Raw genomic sequence first — 21,959 nt, 5'->3', positions numbered from 1 at the left:
AAAAAAAAATACAACGTGTAATTATACAACACGCTACTGAAGTGAAACTTCTTCAAACACACAAACATACCGGGATAGGGGTTAAGGAATTGGTTTAATGGTATTATTTGTACACTATGCTTCGCACGGGTGCAATGTTTATAGTAAATATACTATACAATGTCTTTATATACAACAATCACAGCTTTTTTGTCATTAGACAATACAAACCGGCCTCGCGGCCGGTACCGCCACAACCGCTATGTCCTTGCATTTTAAATCTGTAATATCTTCGAAAATATTCATTTAAATTAAATGCTGTAAAGGGCCATATTGATCTATATTAAATGCACAATGTATTTAAATGTACTTAATTAGATAAGGATTACTGATTATTGCTTAAAATCGCTTCGTAAATGAGCCATTATTTCTCGTAAAAAGTACAGGATAAAAAATGGTTATTGTGGATTATCCCTAAGAGCTAGACATATACCATCCCGGACTTTTTTGTAGGCCTTTTTAAGTTGTACAATACTGTAGTACATTATTTTGATCTATCTCGTAGGGTTCAGCCAGCGTTTGCAATGTGAGAGCAAAAAAATGTGTTAATTTACGACATCACATTTCAAACCTCTAAAATTATCAGTGTTTCTCTACNTATTGGTCATTTATTGTTATAGAAATCTAGAAAATGTTTACAAAGGAAATTGTCTATAGTATAAGAAAATTTTCTATACCTACCACAGGGAATTACAATATAACAATGTTCTAATTTCAGTAAAATGATGGTTACAACTACCTCATCGATTAATAGACTTTTCTGAAATTAGCCACGTATTAAAATGTCTACTGAAAAGATGGAACTAAATCACGGGAATACTACCGATGATATCCTTGATATTGTCGTTTAAAAGGGAATTTTTAATTAAAGATCAATAATTTTTTGACGTAGTAAAATAAATCAATACTGGCTCATACGTCATAGAGATCTTAGGTACGACGTGGTAGTAGTTCTGGCTAAATGCCCGTCGATAAAATCAGTAAAGTTATTAGATTATTATGGTGTGGAGAAGCTACAAACGTCATGTTTGAAATATTTACCATCCGTCCGAAAGGGTTATGGTTATACTAGTCAAGAAATAATGACCTCAATCGAGTTAAACAGAAATTAAGAAATAAACTTAAACGATAATTATGATAATCTCGCGATTACACATATGTAATGTATGTGTAAGTCTACATAAAATGTGGCTGACTGATTTAAACCGTACTTTCTCGGTGCCAATTACAACAAGTCACATGATAAACCTTATTTCATTTTTTTTTTTTTTGACGTGACGTCTTATAATTCGATGGAGCCGGCTGCATGCACGAAAAAATATCACTCATGCGGCGTTACCTCGCTCTGAGGCGTTCCATTTAAGGCTTGAAGTGCAAGCGAGAGCGCGGAACGAGCGACAAAGAGGCACAATCGGCCTCCGCGTTCGGCAGCGTTCGACATCTGTATCTCTCCTATTTGAGTGAGCGATGCGTCCGCGTGGACAGCTGCTACACAATAATACATTTCCATTTACCTCCTTCTCTATATCCATACAAAATATCTATCAAACAAATAAAATTAAAATTTTCTTTTGAAAAATGAAACCATTCCATCAGTATTTTCTTATGACGTTGTCACGTTCAACTATCGTCAGTAAACCGACTTTACAGACAACCGATTTTTTTTTTTGTACTGACGAGGTATTAGAAGAAGAAGAGTACGAGAACAGAGGACGTCATGGAAATCAATATAAGCATCGTAGGTTGATAGGATACTTTCTCAAACATGAAGGGTTAATTGGTCATTTTAGAAACAGGAGCAGGGCTTGATTATATTACTGCTCGTAAAAAGTTAACGTGAAGTTTGCTAAGATTTTCGAGAAATGCGAAGATTATCTTATCAAGATAAGAAGTGAAGATTCGTGTCCAACTAGTCTTTGAACTGAAGATCTTACAATTGAATGATGATGAAACATTATTTTGAGTCTGAACAGTGATAAAACATTTTTTCAAATAGACTGAATTTTTGTAATTTGGACTTTGTGTTTTTTAATGTATTACATTTGTCTCAATTTGCATTTATTTACTTTGGACATATTATAAATTTAATCAAAGGTATTTTAATATTTTCTTGAATTTTCCCGTTTATTCTGAAATTGGCCTTTCAATTGTAGTACAAAACATTCAAGCGTTTTTCATTTCCTGAATTTACATCTCAAATTATTTTCAACATTAGAAATTATAATTTCCGAGTTATCTAATTGTGCTTTGTACGAAATAACAGTTTGAAATCGATTTTGTTCGCGTTTATTTCTTTACACGTAAAAGCCAAATTTCCTGCGAGTCGATGTTGTAAATTTTAAACGAATATTCCCAAAAGTACTTAAGGGTTGTATTATGAGAGAGCACGTCAACCTCATAAATATTGTAGCACTCGCAATTTTGTAATTCCCACAAATTCAGATATTCATACATTTTCGGTTCTCGGCTTTTTCGCGTCGTCCTCGTCGTCGACGATTGACGTAATCGAAAAATCGTCCAAAGGAGAACATCACGCGTGAATGTGGTTTTTTTATTCCTCTTTGAAAACGTCTTTCGGCATCGTCTGGAACGATTGATTTCTCCTTATTCTCCCGTAAGACTGTAATATATCTTTTACAAGAGCTATTTCTCTTCTTATGGATAATCGTTAACCTGAAGAAAGAAACCGAAGTGATTGTGAATAACGTATATAAAAAAGGGTCATGACACGTCAAAGTCTAAGAACTCTGTTATCACCGTATAAAAACTGAATGCGTTTAGGGATCGTTAATATATTACGTCGCGCTGTTTTTGTCACTTTTTGTACTCCCTCCCCGTCACATAGATATTCCCTCCCCGTCATGTCCCTCCCTATCACGCAGGTATTAAATCCCCTCCACTATCCGATATAATGATGACATTTTTATGTTTTGAGATCGTTAATATATTACGTGGCACTGTTTTTATCACACTTTGTACTCCCTCCCCCTGTCACGTAGATATTCCCTCCCCGTCATGTCTCTCCCTATCACGCAGGTATTAAATCCCCTCTACTCTCGGTACATAATGATGACATTTCTATGTTTTAGGGATCGTTAATTTATTACGTCGCGCTGTTTTTGTCACTTTTTGTACTCCTTCACCCTGTCAAGCAGATATTCCCTCCCCGTCGTGTCTCTCTCTATCACGCAGGTATTAAATCTCCCTCCACTCTCTGTACGAAATGATGACATTTCTATGTTTTTGATTGTGGTTGAAATGTTACTTTTTAAAAGAATCTTAAAATCACCGTTTTAAACCGCATTGTTTAAACATAAAATTAATTTAAAAAAAAGGCACAAGAGCATATATTCGTCAAGTACGTACATATCTCTATACAAACATCACGTTATCAAGAGACCTGCTCAACTCAAGCAGCGTTACGTAATACATGAACGGTTCTACAGGGATTTTCGCAGAAGTTTATTTAATTTCTTTCAAGCCATCAAAATTTTAAAGATTATTTCACCCACTCTTTATTTCTTTCCTGCGTAACCTTTACAGGAGGAGAATAAGGTCAAAGGGCAATTGCGATAATTTCGTAGTTATTTATGTAATCGCACTCTCTTCTTTTTATTACGTAGTTAATCAATATTAAATATCAGGCGCCTTTTATAAAATACCTTTTACGGTACAAGTACGCAATAAATTATTCAATTTCTTTCACTAAAACATGCTAGAATAAAAACCATTTTGTATTTACTCCCTTTTCCGTTTCCTTCATTAGTTACGCGTGAGAGAAAACATGAAAAACGAAAAAATTGGTTTTTTAAGTTTTCAAATGTTTCCAATTCTTCTATTTTGTTTTCCTCAAATCAAAGGAAATTCTATACATTTCGAAGATTGACCGAATAGCAATTTTTTGAAGGTTTAACCATCAACCCCGCAGCTAACTGCAGACATTACGAATACGAGGTGACAATCAAATTCCGCGAATTTGTAAATAAAACACAAGTATATTAATTTTGGCTCTGAACTTTATTATCGGCCGCCACAGTAATCACCTAACCCCATCACCGCCTTTCACACCCATGAAAACACCCTTTGTAGCCTTCTGAGGTTAAGGAGTTTATAACCGTCGTTACAGTTGCTATCATCTCTTCTACGCCTACACAATGAGTACCCCCAAAGGGAATATCATTTTAGAGAAGAAACGTTCCATGTAGGCAAATCCGAACTGTTGGGGGTATGAGGCTACGTGAGGATACTTTTTGCCAAATAAATACATTTACATACTATGCATATTTGAGTCAAATATTATTTGACAAACACACTCACATAAGTACATTCTGTTCTTTCTTTCAGGGGATACAAAACTAAATGAAATACCTTATACCTTTCTAAACAGTTCATTAAGTCAATAATGTTACGAATTACTGTTATCTAAAAATTTCTTCGAATGTACGAATGGTGAATTTAATGACACAAATTCGTTACTTAATAATCCCTCAGGAGAAATACAACGTATATAATTCTGTCACATGTGCCACACAAACATGTATCGCATATTATTAAACCTCCTCGTCGATAGGCCCCTATCTATAAAGATGGGAATTGTATAAGTAACCAGAAGCTCTAGAATGAAATTTGCATTTCCAAACTGAAACGACAGTTACACCAACCCGATGTGCTTAGATCCGTTCAAAGCAACTACCTTCTTAAAATATTCACTGTTTGTACTGCACCACAAACCGAAAATACGACCATTTTATCTTATTTTGAATAATAAGGCAAGTGAGGTAAACTTACATAGGTATACACGTGTACTAGTGTACATATACCTACTGTAGATTTGCATGTGTCTTTTCCGGGAAAATCCTGCAGCCACATTTTAGATTCAGTTGCTGTGGCACAATAATATTTGAAATACACAAGCTACTAAACATTTTTGAAAAATATTACTTGCTTTAACATGTCTCTGATTATAACGTACCACCTAAATACAGATTTTTCATTTCGTCATTTAATATAATTATAATCACGGTATTTACCAGCAGTTTGCGTGCTAAAGTTCATCGACGTTCACATAAAACTAATTTTCTATCCTCAGGGACAAATAGTACCCTATAGTCTTTTCTGTGCCCTTGACAATGTGTGCACAAAAAATCTCACATTCGCATTTTCAGTATTAGTTAGGATGTATAGATACATGTACATAAATTTATACAGATGTATGGATAAATATTTTTGAAGTACACTACGGAATTTTTTTTTTTTTTTTAAATTATCTAATACGCTAGATAAGCAAATAGATATCAAATATCCACAAGTGGCGTCTATTGTTTAACCAATCTACAATTACTACGTACAATTTCCCTATCATTACGTTAAGTGTTGTAAAAACGATAAAAATAAACAAACTTATTCGAAAATAAATCAATATTAAGTAAAGGAGAGTATCGGTAAATTAAACAGTATGAGGAAGAAATAATAGAACTCTTCCCTGGTCCACTTATTTATTCAGCCATGAAAACAGCTTAATTTAAAGAGATTAACGTTTCGACGTTAATTGCCCTCATTTTCAAGTTCTCGTCTTCGAGGGTTATTTTTAACTCTATTGGCAATTTAACGAGATCGTAACAAACGCATGATAAACTCATACGATATAGATAAATAAAAAATATTCGACTTGAGCACTAACGACAATTGAGCGTATACCTTTATAAAATAAACATTAGTTATGTAATAGCATGCAGAAAGCGGATGGAACTTGCTTATCAATGCGCAATATTTCTGCTTCTAATATGTCTTTGACTAGCCATTCATGCATGAGAAGATGAACTACCAACCTATCTTACCTAATTATTATTGACTTCAACAGCGCTTTTTTTCCCTACCCTTTTTAATAAAAAGAAGAAATTCCGATAGAGGAAAGAGTAATTTCTATGTTCGGGGAATATTTTACCCTACTTGTACAACTTAATTTGTAAAGTTGTACATTTAATTTAAAAATACAGGACGATATAATAGTAAAGGTGTAAAAGTAAATAATATAAAGAGAAATGTTCATGTAAATTCCTTTGTCCTTTTATACGTATAAATTGTTGTGAGTTACAAACATTGGCCTGTAACTTTAGCAATTTTGATGTTCTTTATGTTCTTTAATAATCTTTTGTAGTTCTTTTGGTTATAACCGACATCGACCGAAACTGGTTTGTAGAGGTTCTCGAATAAAATATGCGAAAGTTCCTATTTTCAAATTAAAAATTGAATATACTCTTCAAAAAATAAAGAAGGTGCATAAAATTAATTAATGAAGTGAACCCGCCGTTTTCCTTTTCAATTAAAAACAAAAACGAAGTGACGCTTGTTCGGAATATAGGATGAAACAATGTTTATTTACAAGCTGAGGGGGGTGTAATTTTTATATGCATTCAACGTTTTTTATCGTGTCATTCATTGAGGGAAAAAAGTTCTTGTGGCCAAAGAAAGCTATTATCGAAACAACCACCGCTCTCACGTCGTAATATAGAAAGGATGTTGGCTACAAATCCAAAGTTGAAAAGAGGAGAAAGAGCTTATTCTCGTTATCGATTTGCAGCCGGCGCGTTATTACCCCAAGCTTGGGCCTGAAACGTGGAAAACCTCGGCGAGGTTCAGTGCTAATCGTATTTAACTGTTTCCTCTTGAGGAAAATAACTTTTAACTTTCCAGATTATTTAATAATTTTCCAAAGCGACTTTCAACTCAAGAATGATCATTTCATAAAGAAAAAAGTACAACCGTTTTCCACTTGTCAATTATCTATTAAATATAGAATAAACTACAATGACATAGCACACTCTATAGTCTATAAATTAAAAAAGTTTCTACGAGGGTCGTCTGAAAAGTACTAACAAAACGGTACTGTATGAAAATAAATAAAATAAAACGAAAATACTGGTATGCAATAGAAGGAAAAGTAGGGAAAGCGCGAATGTAAAAATAGGAAAATAGTCAGGACGGAAGGAGTAGTAGGGATATAAAGCAGAGGATAGCGCAGGGTAGTGTCGCCTTTAATAAAAAATTCACTTCTATCCTCGCGAATGGTTAATTTAGAAATTCGAAAAAAGTTGTTAAAGATGTATATTTGGAGCGCGGCGTTGTACGGGTGCGAAATATGGACAGTGGGCGCGGTGGAAAAGAAAAGGTCAGAAGCTTTCGAAATGTGGTCTTATAGGTGAATGATGAGGATAACGTGGGTAGAAAAGGTTAGAAATGAAGAGGTATTAGAAAGAATAGGAGAACAGAGGAAGTCTATAAAAAATAGGCGAGATAGGTTGGTAGGACACTTTCTCAGACATGAAGGTCTAATCAGAGACATATTAGAGGCAGAAACAGGAGCTAGGAGGGGTAGAGGCAGATCTAGGTTAGATTACTGTTCAGAAATAGTGAAGGATGTGGGTTGTTCTAGTTTTGGGGAAATACGGAGTTTAGCTTAGGATAGGAAAGAGTGGAGGTACGTGTCCAATCAGTCTTAGGACTGACGAGCTGGTGATGATGATGAGGCAGTAAAAATTTCGGATTCACAGGGTACTTTGAGACGACCCTCTAATTTGCTTCATTTAAAGCTTCAAAACCTCAACGAGTTTAAACTACCGAATTAAATAAATAAACTTTAAATAAAATTGCATACAAAGTGGATTTCGGGTTTCCCGGGACTAGTTTTTGGACTTTCACAGCCAATTTATGGCCAATTATCCGATGATTTACATTTTTGCCTGCTAACTTTGCCATTTTCAAGAAGGTATTAAGCTGGCATTATACCTAGCTTCACTCGAAATAGAAATGGCGTCAAAAAATAGTATGAGGACCATAATTTGTCCTATTTACGGCGTTCTCGTCATCCGCCTGTAACACCACATCTCAAACACTTTTAACTTTTAAGCTTATAATGATGTAAAAATGTAACATTTCAATCACTATTATGTAATTCCTATTTAAAACACTTCCGAAGCAATTTAAAAATACGGGTAAAATATTTTACAACCAATCAGAGTGGATATTAAAAAATTCAGATTTATAAAAGTTATTAGCACATCAACGTAAGTTAAATATTTTTTATTTGCTAGTCCGTCCCTGACCTGATGAACCAATTAAGAGGATCGTAGTGTGCGGATATAAATAGCGTGCTGACGATGCTGTTATTACGTTCGTTCCGATTGGTTGTGGTCTTCAGCGACCAATCTTTTTTTTTTTCAACTTTCTCTCACTTTCACCTATGAAAATCCACGGTTATAAAATAAGAGAACGCAAGACTTTTACAAGGCCTCATTATTCTTCGCATATATTACAAGTAATACAGAGAACCTAACATTTTTACACATGTATATATATTTATTTCTATTAAAAAGTAGAAATCATTCTCGTATAATCATTTCTTTGTTTCTTCCTAAATTATAATTCACACATCCAGATAACCAAATTGAAAAAAAAATTAAAAGCATATGCTTACCGTCGTAAATTATTATTACTGCTATAATGTTTCGCTGTTAATTAAATGCTAAATGCATGACTTAAATACATTTCAAAGTTGCAAATTAAAACAAATACATAGAGATAACAATGAAGGAATTCTGTGATAAGCATTAATTTTATACACATTCATTCGTCCTGCAAATGATTATATTTTATCAGCCTCCGATTTTGTTTGTAACACGTTTTCAGCGTTCTTCTTTCAGTGGAGTTAAGTTAATAAATGTACAACTTTTTGAGAATAATAATTATGCTCAATAATGTTAATTTAATTACCTACGAATGACCGGCTTAGAAATAAATCATAGCAAACCACTCTAACATAATCAATTTTAATAACGACTGCATTAATAACAATTAGCAATGTCACTGTACATAAAAACACATATGTATATACGTATATATGTATGTGTGTAGTATACGACGTGAACATACCATCATTTAATATATCCTACGCTATATACCTTATATCACATTGACTACAAAAAAATTGTTTTTAGGATTCCGTACGTCAAAAGGAAAAAGGAACTCTTCGTTGTCTAACTGACTGACTGCCTGTCAAGACCCTTTTTGTTAGGAACACGTGAAGGTATCAAGTTGAAATTGATATCTAATACTCAGGTCTACAATCCCTTAAGAGTTGTGAAAAAATTAAACTTCTTAGTCAACGCAATCAAAAGATACGGCCGCTTATACTTTTCCCGTTAACCCAGAATCATGAAAATTGGCATTATAGTAAAGAGAAGAATCCGAAAACGGTAAATTTGTAGTTGTAAAATTGAAATTAAACGTATTGGGGGTTGATTTTGTGAATTTTACTCGGAAAAAGAGAAAAATTTTGGTTTACTATTTACATACCTAAAGTTCGTACGGAATCCTCGGTCAGACGGGTCACCTATTTTTACATATTACAATGTGCAAACACTTATGGGATGTAAGGCTGAAGACTTTTTTTATTGTTGAATAATAAACGAACAAAAAGAAAACTTATATAATATTTTTTTTGAGAGCTTTATCACCACTATATTAACGTCTTTTTTCAAGTAATTTTTGAATAAAAAAAATGTGTGATCTATAAAAGCACTTAATTCTTGTTCAAGCTGGCCTATTGGTCCGAATTTTTTGAAAAATGCACCTACTTTACTATTACTGATTTAGCACCATTCTAACGTTACCTGTACCGAAAAATAAGCAGAGTGTCTATTAATAATCTTTAATTCAGCGGCAGCTGGAACAATTCCAAATATGAATAACTCCTCAATAAAAATAAGAAGCAAGCTGCTTGTCATTGACCACAAGTAACCTCAACAAAAATTTGATGCTACACTACTTNCTGTTACGTAGTTTTAAAGATCTAAGCATATATATGCGTTGCATGATTTCGTTACATAGCAACTGGCATGAAACGACCTTACCCTACCGTGCGGAAAGAAGTTTCACTTCAAAAATAATAAACGCATTAGTTCGATTCACATATTCATTTCGCCGGTATAATAATTCATGTATTTATTTAAACAATGTTTTAAACAGTATTTAAGTTTAGAAGTGTGATTTCAATAAATGAACAAAAATCAGTCTTGCGCAAGCATCACATTTTAAATTCATAGCACGTCTTCCTTAAGTAATTTTTCTGAAATAGTGAATACGAGGGTCTTTCGCAACATTCAGAGCCTGGCACGGATCTTTTGAAGATGTTGGTAAACTGCACAATATTCTCGAAATATTTTTTAACCCCCGAATTGCTACTGAACGAAGTTCGCGTATGCTGAATTGATCATCATCAAATCTACAACTCGTAGCTTTACAGCCTCGTTACTGCGAAAGACTTGAGGAATTTTGAAATGGCTTTTCCACTGTATGCTTTTGTGAATAACCGACCTACCTGTTCTTTTATACACAACGTCGCCAGCATTATTTTAGTACCGCGAACGTCATTATCCTTCCCCTTGTTTTCTTGTCGTAAATCACTCGAAACGATGAGCGAGGGAAGTTACAAATTTACAAGATTTGACGCAATAAAGTAAGGTAAATGTTCTTCTTCATCTAAATCAATTAACTAAATGTACGTAATTAACTCGTTTCGGTGATTAAAGAAAATAATATTCTTTTCAATCTTTTTTCAAAAGTAAACGAAAGAGATCATTTAATACAAATAGTATAACACTCATGTACTAACAATAGTTCCCTTGGATCAGTAGAAATCTGTCATTCGCACCATTATATGTACACACGTGTACATACATGCTGATAAAGAAGTTAACAAAAATAACTTTGTTATTCAGAAATACAAAGATAAGACAAACGGAAAAATTAACCTTCCATGAATACCTACTAAAATAATATTGATTAACTTTGAATTTATGCTAAAAATACTGTAAATAAAAAAGGCACACGAATGAAATTAATAAAGCTGCTTAGCTCTATATATTTAGGGAATATTCAAGTAAGTATTATGTAAGTAGAATTTTACTAATTTTTTATAAGCAAATTATGGATTGTCCCTTTTCCGGATATTTTTTTTTAGTTTTTATTGAAATCTGAGACTAAAACGTAACAGTAAAATGATTTTCAAAATCAAAGAAACCTAAGACCGAGATTATAACTGAATTTCAAGATACCTTTCATATTGGATATAAAAGCGAATGTGAATTTGATTGTTTGTTTATTACCATTTAATGCCGTAACTATTCAACCAATGGTGAAATTTTATACACAGATTATCAAAGTTACTGAAAAGGACATAAGGTTCCTTTTATTCAGGAAAAGTATATTGTTCTCGAGGGATAGAAAAAATTAGTTTGTATGAACGTCGTCGACCTTTGACACTTATTTAGGATATCAGCGCGAGCGAAGCCGCTGGTAAAACCTGGTTATATAATAACCACTCGTAAAATTTTAGTAGTAGGTATCCATCCAAACACTAAAAATGCATACAACAAGTAAAACAAGATCCATGTTCTTTGTAAGTTTAACACTCATACATATTGTAATCACTATAAAAAAGCTTAAAAGGAAACTAGATTTTCTTTCCAATACGTATTTACTTTTTTTTACTTCCCACAAATCTAAGGACTTATTCTCTGATTTTTCGTTATACACAAACATACGATTTTTCCAAAATATTCGTTTCTAATTTACAATATATGGTTGAAGGAATTCAAATTAAATTAAACGTTATTTAACGATTACTTACGTTTGAAGTTTATTCTGCACACTTTTAAAATGATCCGAAATCAATAAACAACATTTCCTCATATAGATTAATACACATTAAATAAACGATAAGCACAAAACTTTAAAAATCACCTATATACTGATATGTGATTTAATCGGATTCCACTACAATAGCATCCAATTTAGCGGACTTAATAGTCCTCTCAAAAATTTTCACCATTTTTCTGGGCTTTTTCGTTTCATAAACAGACTTCGTCATGCGATCGCGTATTGTCGACGGGCCACATAATAAAACTACGCTACAAAATTATCTGCTATTCGTCGCATACGTACTCGAACGAATAACTTTTATGAACATTTCATATACATACACATACACACACACACATTACACTCGTGTATGTATACTGACACTTGTACAACATACAGTCAGTCACAACGAAAATTAGCATTGTTACAAATTGGTACCTTACCAGCGTTAAGTTATTAGAACAAATTAAAAATCAATATGTACATACAATCTTATTTATTCTGTACTATAATATATACCTATGTATTAATTTTTGCTGACTTAAGAACTTTATATTACGTTCACAGTGAATGCAGTTATGATTCTAATTTTGATCCTGTCTCCTCAATTATCCAACTGATTTCAAATCGTTATTTACAGCAATGAAAACATAAATTTGTAAATTTGTAAAGCCGTTCTTCAGTATTAAAAAATACATATTAAAATACCAAGACACTCATTCATGGACAGCACCAAGAATCGAAAATATAAATTTTCCCTCCAAATTTTTAAAATGCAGCCTCCAAAGTCTATTGAAGCGTTGTAGCGATCGACAACTAGCAAAAATTGTTCAACATTTTCACTCATTTGTGAATGAATAATTTTACTTTTTCCTGACCTTATTTCGCCAAACATAATAAAATTTTTATTTTATTGATCAAGAAACCACATACAACTTTTTCCATTCCGAGAAGCTTTTTCATTTACCTAGTCCGACATACACATACATACGTATCTCTCGCAGCTTTGGATAATATTTCCCTTCTTAGGTTTATCTTACAAATTGTAGATTGCACGACACCATATTTTTTGACTAAATACGTAACATCAAACAATAACAGATTTGTAGTATTTTATAAGACCTTATAAAGGTACTACTTGAGAAACTGAATTTACAGCATAGCTTACACTACATGGATTTTAGCAGTACGAGAGACCGAGAAGAATCGAGGTAAACAGAAGCGCTGAGAAAAAAATTGAATCTCACCGATACCAATGGAGTTGCACTAATTTGTCGGAAGTGCGGCTAATACAAGCGCGGTGAACCAACATACAGATATTTCGAATTTTTTGTCGACAATATTTTTCTCTGCTCTTTGGCGCTTATCGCCGCGCTTCCGATTTCGGCGGAAGATTGCGTTTTCCCTTCCCAGATCGCTTACAATACACGTAACTATCACTTACGAAACATATTTTTTAAGTTAATGTATAGTTTGATAATTGAATCTACTTTTACTTGGTGAAAATTCATTGTAAAATTAAAAAATTAACGCACTTACATATAATTTCCACAAATTTATTAACTACTAGCTGTACCCTGCGCGCGTTGCTACGCCACCAACTAAAATAAATTTGAAGGAAAGACATTACACAAATATTCAATTCATTTTGAGTCATTTTATTGATTTTGTTCATTTCGAAAAAATTGTGACATTGCAGCGTTTCGTTTCAATTCGATATTTATTGAAGAGCTGTGGGATACACAATATTTCTTGTTTTTCCTATCGAAAATTGGTCGTACCAACTCAGAAACCTTCTTTGGCTCATGCACAACAACTTTGCTAAAGATCATCGCATGATCAAATGCATAGTTTACGATTCTATAAAGGACATACAGACAACCAAGATATAAGTATAGGATATGAATTGATGAATAAAAAACTTTTTGGTTCTGTTATTAATAAGAATTTTATTGTTCTTGACTTGTTATTATTACTAATACTGAAAGTCTTGTTAGATTTATCATAGGGCGTGGTGCCATTTATGCAATTTGCACCTTATCGCGATTGTACTAGATAATAAAGACACAATGAAAATGAATTTTAAAACACGCTTCAGTTTTATCACAACACAAAAAAACATAGGTAACAAAAAGGTACCATCTTTATAGATAAGCAAATTTTTAAAATTTAGTTTATTGAGTTAAAAATTATGCTTGTAAAGTTTTGAAGTTTAATTGACTAATGCTTTTTATCATTATGTAAATGAAACTTGCCGGATGCGTGGCGTCTGTTTGTCTGTCAGTAGGTTGCCATAAAACTCTAAAGTCTCATAGAATGGATTTTCTTGCGGTTTTCGTTCTTATATAGGTAAGTACTATCTCTCAATGGTTGTGTATCTCGTTTTATTATAATTACGTCTACTACACCCTCAGGATTTTTAACTCAACAAACACTTTTACAGCTTTTGAATTGCAAATAATAATTTGAAAAGAAATAACATTTTTATGGAACAAACAGACAATGAATCCCCAGATGGTGTCAAAACTGAATTCAGTTGATTACGGAACTTGGATAAAGTTGTCTGTAATCAGAGCAAAAAGCTCCTAATTACTTCAGGAAATATCCATTGGGTGTACAGCAACAAACAGGTACAGGTACTAGTATCTTTGTATTATTACTGTTTTAATATATTGGACAGAAGTTTCTTATCGCATGTTACGGTGACAAGAATTAAACACCAAAAATCAGCAATGCCAGATCAATTTCCTTTTATTCCCGTTTGTTTTTACCGATACTTCCTTATTTCTCCGATGATTCTTATGGCCTTGGATGTTTAAACAAAAGAAGATGAATTCCCTTTTATTCCCCAGTTTTTTACCGAAAAATCCTTATATTTCCCCGATGATTCTTATGGCCTTAGATGATTAAACAAAAGAAGATGAATTTCCTTTTATTCCCCAGTTTTTTTTACCGAAAAATCCTTATATTTCCCCGATGATTCTTATGGCCTGGGATGTTTAAACAAAAAGAAATTCAATTGGCGTGGCGCTAAAAACGGAACAGTCATTCACAAGAATTTAGGGCTAGCTCGCTACTAGTTTTTTATCATGGTGACAATAAATTTATTGTCATTGTCATGTCACCAAAGATTTACTTTGTCTGTGCGCACAAAGAACGACAGTCACGCAGTTGCGTCATTGGTCTGTCAATTAACTGCACACTTGTCATTAAAAATAAGAAAATGTAAAATACTAAAGACCATTGAGTTCATCCACTGTCGAGTGATGTCATTGGAAAGTTTAAAAAATTAAAAATCACTCAACTCTTACGTATCCAAGCGCGTGCACCACAATAATGAACAATAAGGGTTGATCAGAGTTACGAAACAGTCACCGTAACAGAAGTCACTAGCGCGCACTAGGCCTAAAATTGCGATTTCTAAAAACCGTGACCAGATACGTTAGCATGGTGACTGCAGACTTTACGAAATTAAATTCCCTGACTTTTCCAAGTTTCTATTTGTTTTATTTATATTTATTAAATAAATATGAAACAGTAGTATTTTTAGTTTTAAAAGTGAGAGAACATGTGTAACACATAAATACACTTTTATTCATCTTATTTACTCTTCAATTTTTTATTCCAACATTTATTAATTTATCATAAATTAATCATTGGGTAATCAGTGAATCTCCTCNAAATAATACAAACGGTACTATACAGTACAATACATAGTACGCTAGATGGGATCACAATCGCTTTCGCGCCAATTTTTCAATCTATTTCGAAAAAAACAAAAATCTAGAAGTTGAATATTGTTAAATAAACATAATTAAAAAAATTTTTTTTTTTGATTTAGGAGAAATCACCTGATTTTTCCAGTAAATTGGAAATTCCCTGACATTTCCAGGTTTTCCAGTTTTGTGGCCACCATTGTTAGACGCTTGTCAGTCTTTTTTTTTACCAAAACTTATAATAGATATTTGCTAAATAGCTGATGAAACTTGTGTGTGTGTGACAAACTGTACATTGATAATATATGCACACATACATTTGTATGTGGATCTAGTCACGATTTGTTCACGAGTGTCGCTAAAAACTTGAAAGATATATCAAGGCTAATCAGTCAACGTGCCGTTCGTTCACTTGCATTGTCCCTTGTTTATCTGGCGTCGCCCTTGATTCGATTTTCGTTTGATACAGTAACTCAACACTACCTCGTTTTATTATACATACTTACTGTGTCGATTTAAATCGATAAACTTTGAACAAAAGAGGACCGACAACCATTTCGGGCTAATTAATAATTTTGCTTGCTGTTCCAATGTCAGTACGTATGGTGTCTGCTCATGGGAGATTCCACTGAGTATGCTAATAAGAACAGTATTAACACAAACGCGATTGCGATCGTCAGGAGGGTCAAAACGTCAAAACGTATCCTCCAGCATGAGCGACTTTACCAGATGAGAATTTTAAGAAATCTACAACTTGTTTTTGTTGTACTGGTTTTACCAGAATTTGATAAAAGAAAACAAAACACGCGGACGTATTTTCCAATTAGATCAATTACGTCATTTTATTGAGAAGTGTTTCTAGATATTTACTAGATAGGCATACGCACGCGTAGGTACAATTATTAACACATGTATTATAAATAAACCCATTAGGAATACCTGTTAGTTTCTGTTGGAATAGCGCCAATACATTGAATGTTGGCGTTACAAAATACATATCTTTGAAGTCGTTAGTAATAAAAATCCTTCTGAACTTCGGAAAATTTTCTTTCTAAAGGAATTATAATCCTTCTTTAAGCATCTTAAAATAGTAAAAAAAAAAGAACTCCTTTGCATAAATAAGTAAATATGTTATTTCTTTAATTTTACTTTAAATTAGAACTTTCTAGAAAAACTCACTCATTATTATTATTCCTGTTGGGATTCGTGATTAATTAGGTAACTTTTATACTAATAATAAGTAAACTTAAACTTGTAATGGATCCGTTTCCTTCCACCAACTGAAGCAACAATAAAATAAGCGCGTTACGTAATGCCTAAATCTTTCGTAAATTTTTCCATTAATATGAGAGCATTTTGAACTGTTTTTATATATCACAAAAAAATCAAGTAAGCTGCGTATTTTATTATTTTGGTCTTAATTTCTTTGCGTTTGTACAACGTGATCTTTGATTGTGTCAGTTTGTTGCGGTTTCAAAGTAAACAACCTTAGAAAACAACTTTCACGCTGCCGCCACCCGCACACTTGGATCCATTGTTATTTAGGAGACGGCAACTTATTTCATAATCCCCATAAGTAATACGATAATACTCGAACCGAATGTGCTAACATTATTATCATACAATACATATTTACGTATTTAGTACTTCTCATTCTTATATTCATTAAATCTTCCAAATTGAAACGACAGATAAATTTAAAACAGATAATAAGAACCTTTTAAGTATCTTTTTCTAAAAATACGAAATAAATATCTACACCATGCAATTATTTTCAGAAATTGTAATATTGTTTACATTATACATACCTAACCATTTACTAAACAACAGTTTTGTGACACTTTAATAGGAAAAACAAAATAAATAAGATAAAATTGTGACGTTTGCAAATATGTAATGCAAAATTTATTTAATAATCGGTTATAAAATAAGTTGCTTATATCATTAGGTTAACCCATGCGGGCGCAGTCACTCAAGGACGGCTTAAAAGAGAAAGGACCTTCACTGTGTTCAAGTAATAATTCATCAATGTAGGAAATGAAATTTAATTCAAATTGATCTGTGATTTCATCGATTGACGGCACGCTATATCGGTAAATAATTACTCAAGGAAGATTCATCTTTAAGGTTAAAAGAAAAGTTTTCTTCCCTCATTTTAATAAACAATGGGAAAGGAAGGAATGAATGCATAGATCTAAACAAAATGTATATNAATTAAAAAATTTTATTTTTTCCATGATTTGGGAGAAATCCCCTGACTTTACCCTGACTTTTCTAGTAAATTGGAAATTCCCTGACATTTCCAGGTTTTCCAGTTTTGTGGCCACCATTGTTAGACGCTTGTCAGTCTTTTTTTTTACCAAAACTTATAATAGATATTTGCTAAATAGCTGATGAAACTTGTGTGTGTGTGACAAACTGTACATTGATAATATATGCACACATACATTTGTATGTGGATCTAGTCACGATTTGTTCACGAGTGTCGCTAAAAACTTGAAAGATATATCAAGGCTAATCAGTCAACGTGCCGTTCGTTCACTTGCATTGTCCCTTGTTTATCTGGCGTCGCCCTTGATTCGATTTTCGTTTGATACAGTAACTCAACACTACCTCGTTTTATTATACATACTTACTGTGTCGATTTAAATCGATAAACTTTGAACAAAAGAGGACCGACAACCATTTCGGGCTAATTAATAATTTTGCTTGCTGTTCCAATGTCAGTACGTATGGTGTCTGCTCATGGGAGATTCCACTGAGTATGCTAATAAGAACAGTATTAACACAAACGCGATTGCGATCGTCAGGAGGGTCAAAACGTCAAAACGTATCCTCCAGCATGAGCGACTTTACCAGATGAGAATTTTAAGAAATCTACAACTTGTTTTTGTTGTACTGGTTTTACCAGAATTTGATAAAAGAAAACAAAACACGCGGACGTATTTTCCAATTAGATCAATTACGTCATTTTATTGAGAAGTGTTTCTAGATATTTACTAGATAGGCATACGCACGCGTAGGTACAATTATTAACACATGTATTATAAAAAAACCCATTAGGAATACCTGTTAGTTTCTGTTGGAATAGCGCCAATACATTGAATGTTGGCGTTACAAAATACATATCTTTGAAGTCGTTAGTAATAAAAATCCTTCTGAACTTCGGAAAATTTTCTTTCTAAAGGAATTATAATCCTTCTTTAAGCATCTTAAAATAGTAAAAAAAAAAAGAACTCCTTTGCATAAATAAGTAAATATGTTATTTCTTTAATTTTACTTTAAATTAGAACTTTCTAGAAAAACTCACTCATTATTATTATTCCTGTTGGGATTCGTGATTAATTAGGTAACTTTTATACTAATAATAAGTAAACTTAAACTTGTAATGGATCCGTTTCCTTCCACCAACTGAAGCAACAATAAAATAAGCGCGTTACGTAATGCCTAAATCTTTCGTAAATTTTTCCATTAATATGAGAGCATTTTGAACTGTTTTTATATATCACAAAAAAATCAAGTAAGCTGCGTATTTTATTATTTTGGTCTTAATTTCTTTGCGTTTGTACAACGTGATCTTTGATTGTGTCAGTTTGTTGCGGTTTCAAAGTAAACAACCTTAGAAAACAACTTTCACGCTGCCGCCACCCGCACACTTGGATCCATTGTTATTTAGGAGACGGCAACTTATTTCATAATCCCCATAAGTAATACGATAATACTCGAACCGAATGTGCTAACATTATTATCATACAATACATATTTACGTATTTAGTACTTCTCATTCTTATATTCATTAAATCTTCCAAATTGAAACGACAGATAAATTTAAAACAGATAATAAGAACCTTTTAAGTATCTTTTTCTAAAAATACGAAATAAATATCTACACCATGCAATTATTTTCAGAAATTGTAATATTGTTTACATTATACATACCTAACCATTTACTAAACAACAGTTTTGTGACACTTTAATAGGAAAAACAAAATAAATAAGATAAAATTGTGACGTTTGCAAATATGTAATGCAAAATTTATTTAATAATCGGTTATAAAATAAGTTGCTTATATCATTAGGTTAACCCATGCGGGCGCAGTCACTCAAGGACGGCTTAAAAGAGAAAGGACCTTCACTGTGTTCAAGTAATAATTCATCAATGTAGGAAATGAAATTTAATTCAAATTGATCTGTGATTTCATCGATTGACGGCACGCTATATCGGTAAATAATTACTCAAGGAAGATTCATCTTTAAGGTTAAAAGAAAAGTTTTCTTCCCTCATTTTAATAAACAATGGGAAAGGAAGGAATGAATGCATAGATCTAAACAAAATGTATATGTAAATATCTCGAATTTTATCTGTTTTTGCCACTTTTAAATGTAACAAAGCAATTAAGAAAGCAACGCTATTTTTAACCAAGTAAACATTCAGAAAAACTGTCAAATTTGGCATTATAAATTTTAGTGCAGCTAACTTAATTTACACTGGTAAAGAGAATATGTAGGTAAGACAAAACGACGACAGAACATAAGAAATTATAAATTGCGTTTTTGACAAAGATACAGGGCGTGCAGATTTTTTGAATCGCGTCTCTGAAAAATACCCAAAACCAAGCAAACTATCGAAACCTTTTGAACACAGCGTACCGTTTCTCCATTAAACGCTTTAAATTACATTTATTTTTGAACTTTAATATTTACGAGNCATTTAAGAAGAAGCAAGAAAAAAATTATTAATTTATTACCACACTAATACTAGCGTTTGGTAGAACTTAAAAATATATAGGTATATACACAAATAGATATGAAAGATAGTGTTGTTTATTACTTACTCTTACATTTCCTACCGATTACTTAATTTTAGGTAGTATATGAAAGATTGATTGGACAAAGAAATGTCCAAGTAAATGACGCAACTGTAAGGTGATCATTGTCTGCACTTTGCGAAGACATTATTGCAACATATCGATTTCAATAGACGCTTTGTAACTTTTACTCTTTAAGCGACTTCTTGTACTACATTACAATTTTTATCTTTAGACAATACGAAAATAATTTATTAAAAAGAAATTGTTGCAGTAGAAAACTGATTAAGCGTACCTATACGTATTATTGTTTGCACATTAACTATACCAATTATACCATATTATTGTATAATGTTGAGGTGTTATTTCATGATTACTAACGCCGATTGGAATTTTCGCAATTTTACACAATTAATACGTATACTACGTTATACTTATTTAACTGGGCGCATTGCAAAATGCAATTCTTTACCTGAATTGTCTGTTTTGCATGGACATTATTACGAAACGAGTCGTGAGGTACATAGGTACGATAATTACATTTATTTAAAATGCAACCACCAAAATGATCACAAATTAAACAGATCAGTCGTAAAGAATGCAAAAGCGAATAATTTCCATTTTAAAAAAAGGCCCCATAGATTTGCTTTTTTTTATTTAAACCATACAAAAAGTAATTTCAAAGTTTCAATTGAAATTGTCAACTAGTAATAAACAGAAAGATTCATTTTATATCGTAATATATTGTAGACACCATCTCGCTATATTGCAATATTAGCCTCAATGGCATTCAAAAAGCATTAAGAGGTACTACTTAAATTCGACCAAAATCTAAACCACCGAAGCAAAGGAATGTTTAGTCTTTCGCAGAAACTTTAATTAATAACTTTGCTCAAATCCCGTCCGAATCATCAGTCATCTAAACAAGCTTTCTCTTACATCAAAACAAAGAAAATGGTTAGAAAGTAATACGAATAGAATCTGGATTACGTTAATTCATATTACTAATCACTATGTAATAATGTGCTACGTATCTATAGTTCCAGACGTAAGTAGGTTTGCAAAGGAAATTTGTGTATTTGACATAACGGAATAACGTCTAATAAACGATATTCCCATTTTTTAATAAGTGATCCAAGGAAACCACAGAATAACCTGAACCAAGGCAGACGCACCCGGAATCGAACCGGCGTCCTCCCGAACGCTAAGCAATGGTCTAAACCTCTACGCCATGCCACTCGGTTACTTTACCAATTCAACTTTTATGTACAACTTGCGTCCTCTGTAATTAAGTAGATGATCACTTCCGCCCCAATTCTTTCACAACCACAAAATTAATACGTATTGATTACTATTTTTACATATTAAATAATACATATACTTTAATCGTAACGAGACACCGTTCCCAATATTATACTCATTCTTTTTTTTTTAACCGTTGAATCAGCAGTAAAAAAATAAGGAGTAACTTAAACTAGAGATGCACCGGATAGTAATTTTGCCGGGTGCCGGATAACCGGGTGCCCAGTATTAGCTGTGCCGGATTCCCCGCAAAATCACTACGGTTAATGGTTCATGTCTTTGTTCTGGCAGGCTTTCCAGCACTTTGATAAACCCGGTGACATTATCTGGTACCCGGCCGAACCCTATAAAATGTGCCAAATATGCTGAATACCTGATCCAAAGCGAATATCCACTC

The 21,959-nt window shown here is 32.8% G+C and overlaps 1 protein-coding gene across 6 annotated transcripts in view; it reads right to left on the bottom strand.

The window, feature by feature from the left end:
• Positions 1 to 21,959, bottom strand: part of LOC108739150 — a 157,890-nt gene that overhangs the window by 19,903 nt on the left and 116,028 nt on the right. Inside the window, exon 1 of one of the 6 annotated variants that reach the window (XM_018472896.2) lies at positions 11,726 to 12,047. The exons of the other annotated variants lie outside the window; for them this stretch is intronic. The gene's annotated coding sequence lies outside the window, so the exon portion shown is untranslated. Of the gene's footprint in view, positions 1 to 11,725; positions 12,048 to 21,959 lie in introns of those variants that run through there. 6 annotated transcript variants of the gene reach the window in all.

Source organism: Agrilus planipennis, unplaced genomic scaffold (genome assembly GCF_000699045.2).
Source record: "Agrilus planipennis isolate EAB-ADULT unplaced genomic scaffold, Apla_2.0 scaffold214, whole genome shotgun sequence".
Taxonomy (NCBI): Eukaryota; Metazoa; Arthropoda; class Insecta; order Coleoptera; family Buprestidae; genus Agrilus; species Agrilus planipennis.
The sequence above is the reverse complement of the archived record's forward strand: the minus strand, read 5'-3'. Positions and strand labels throughout refer to the sequence as shown.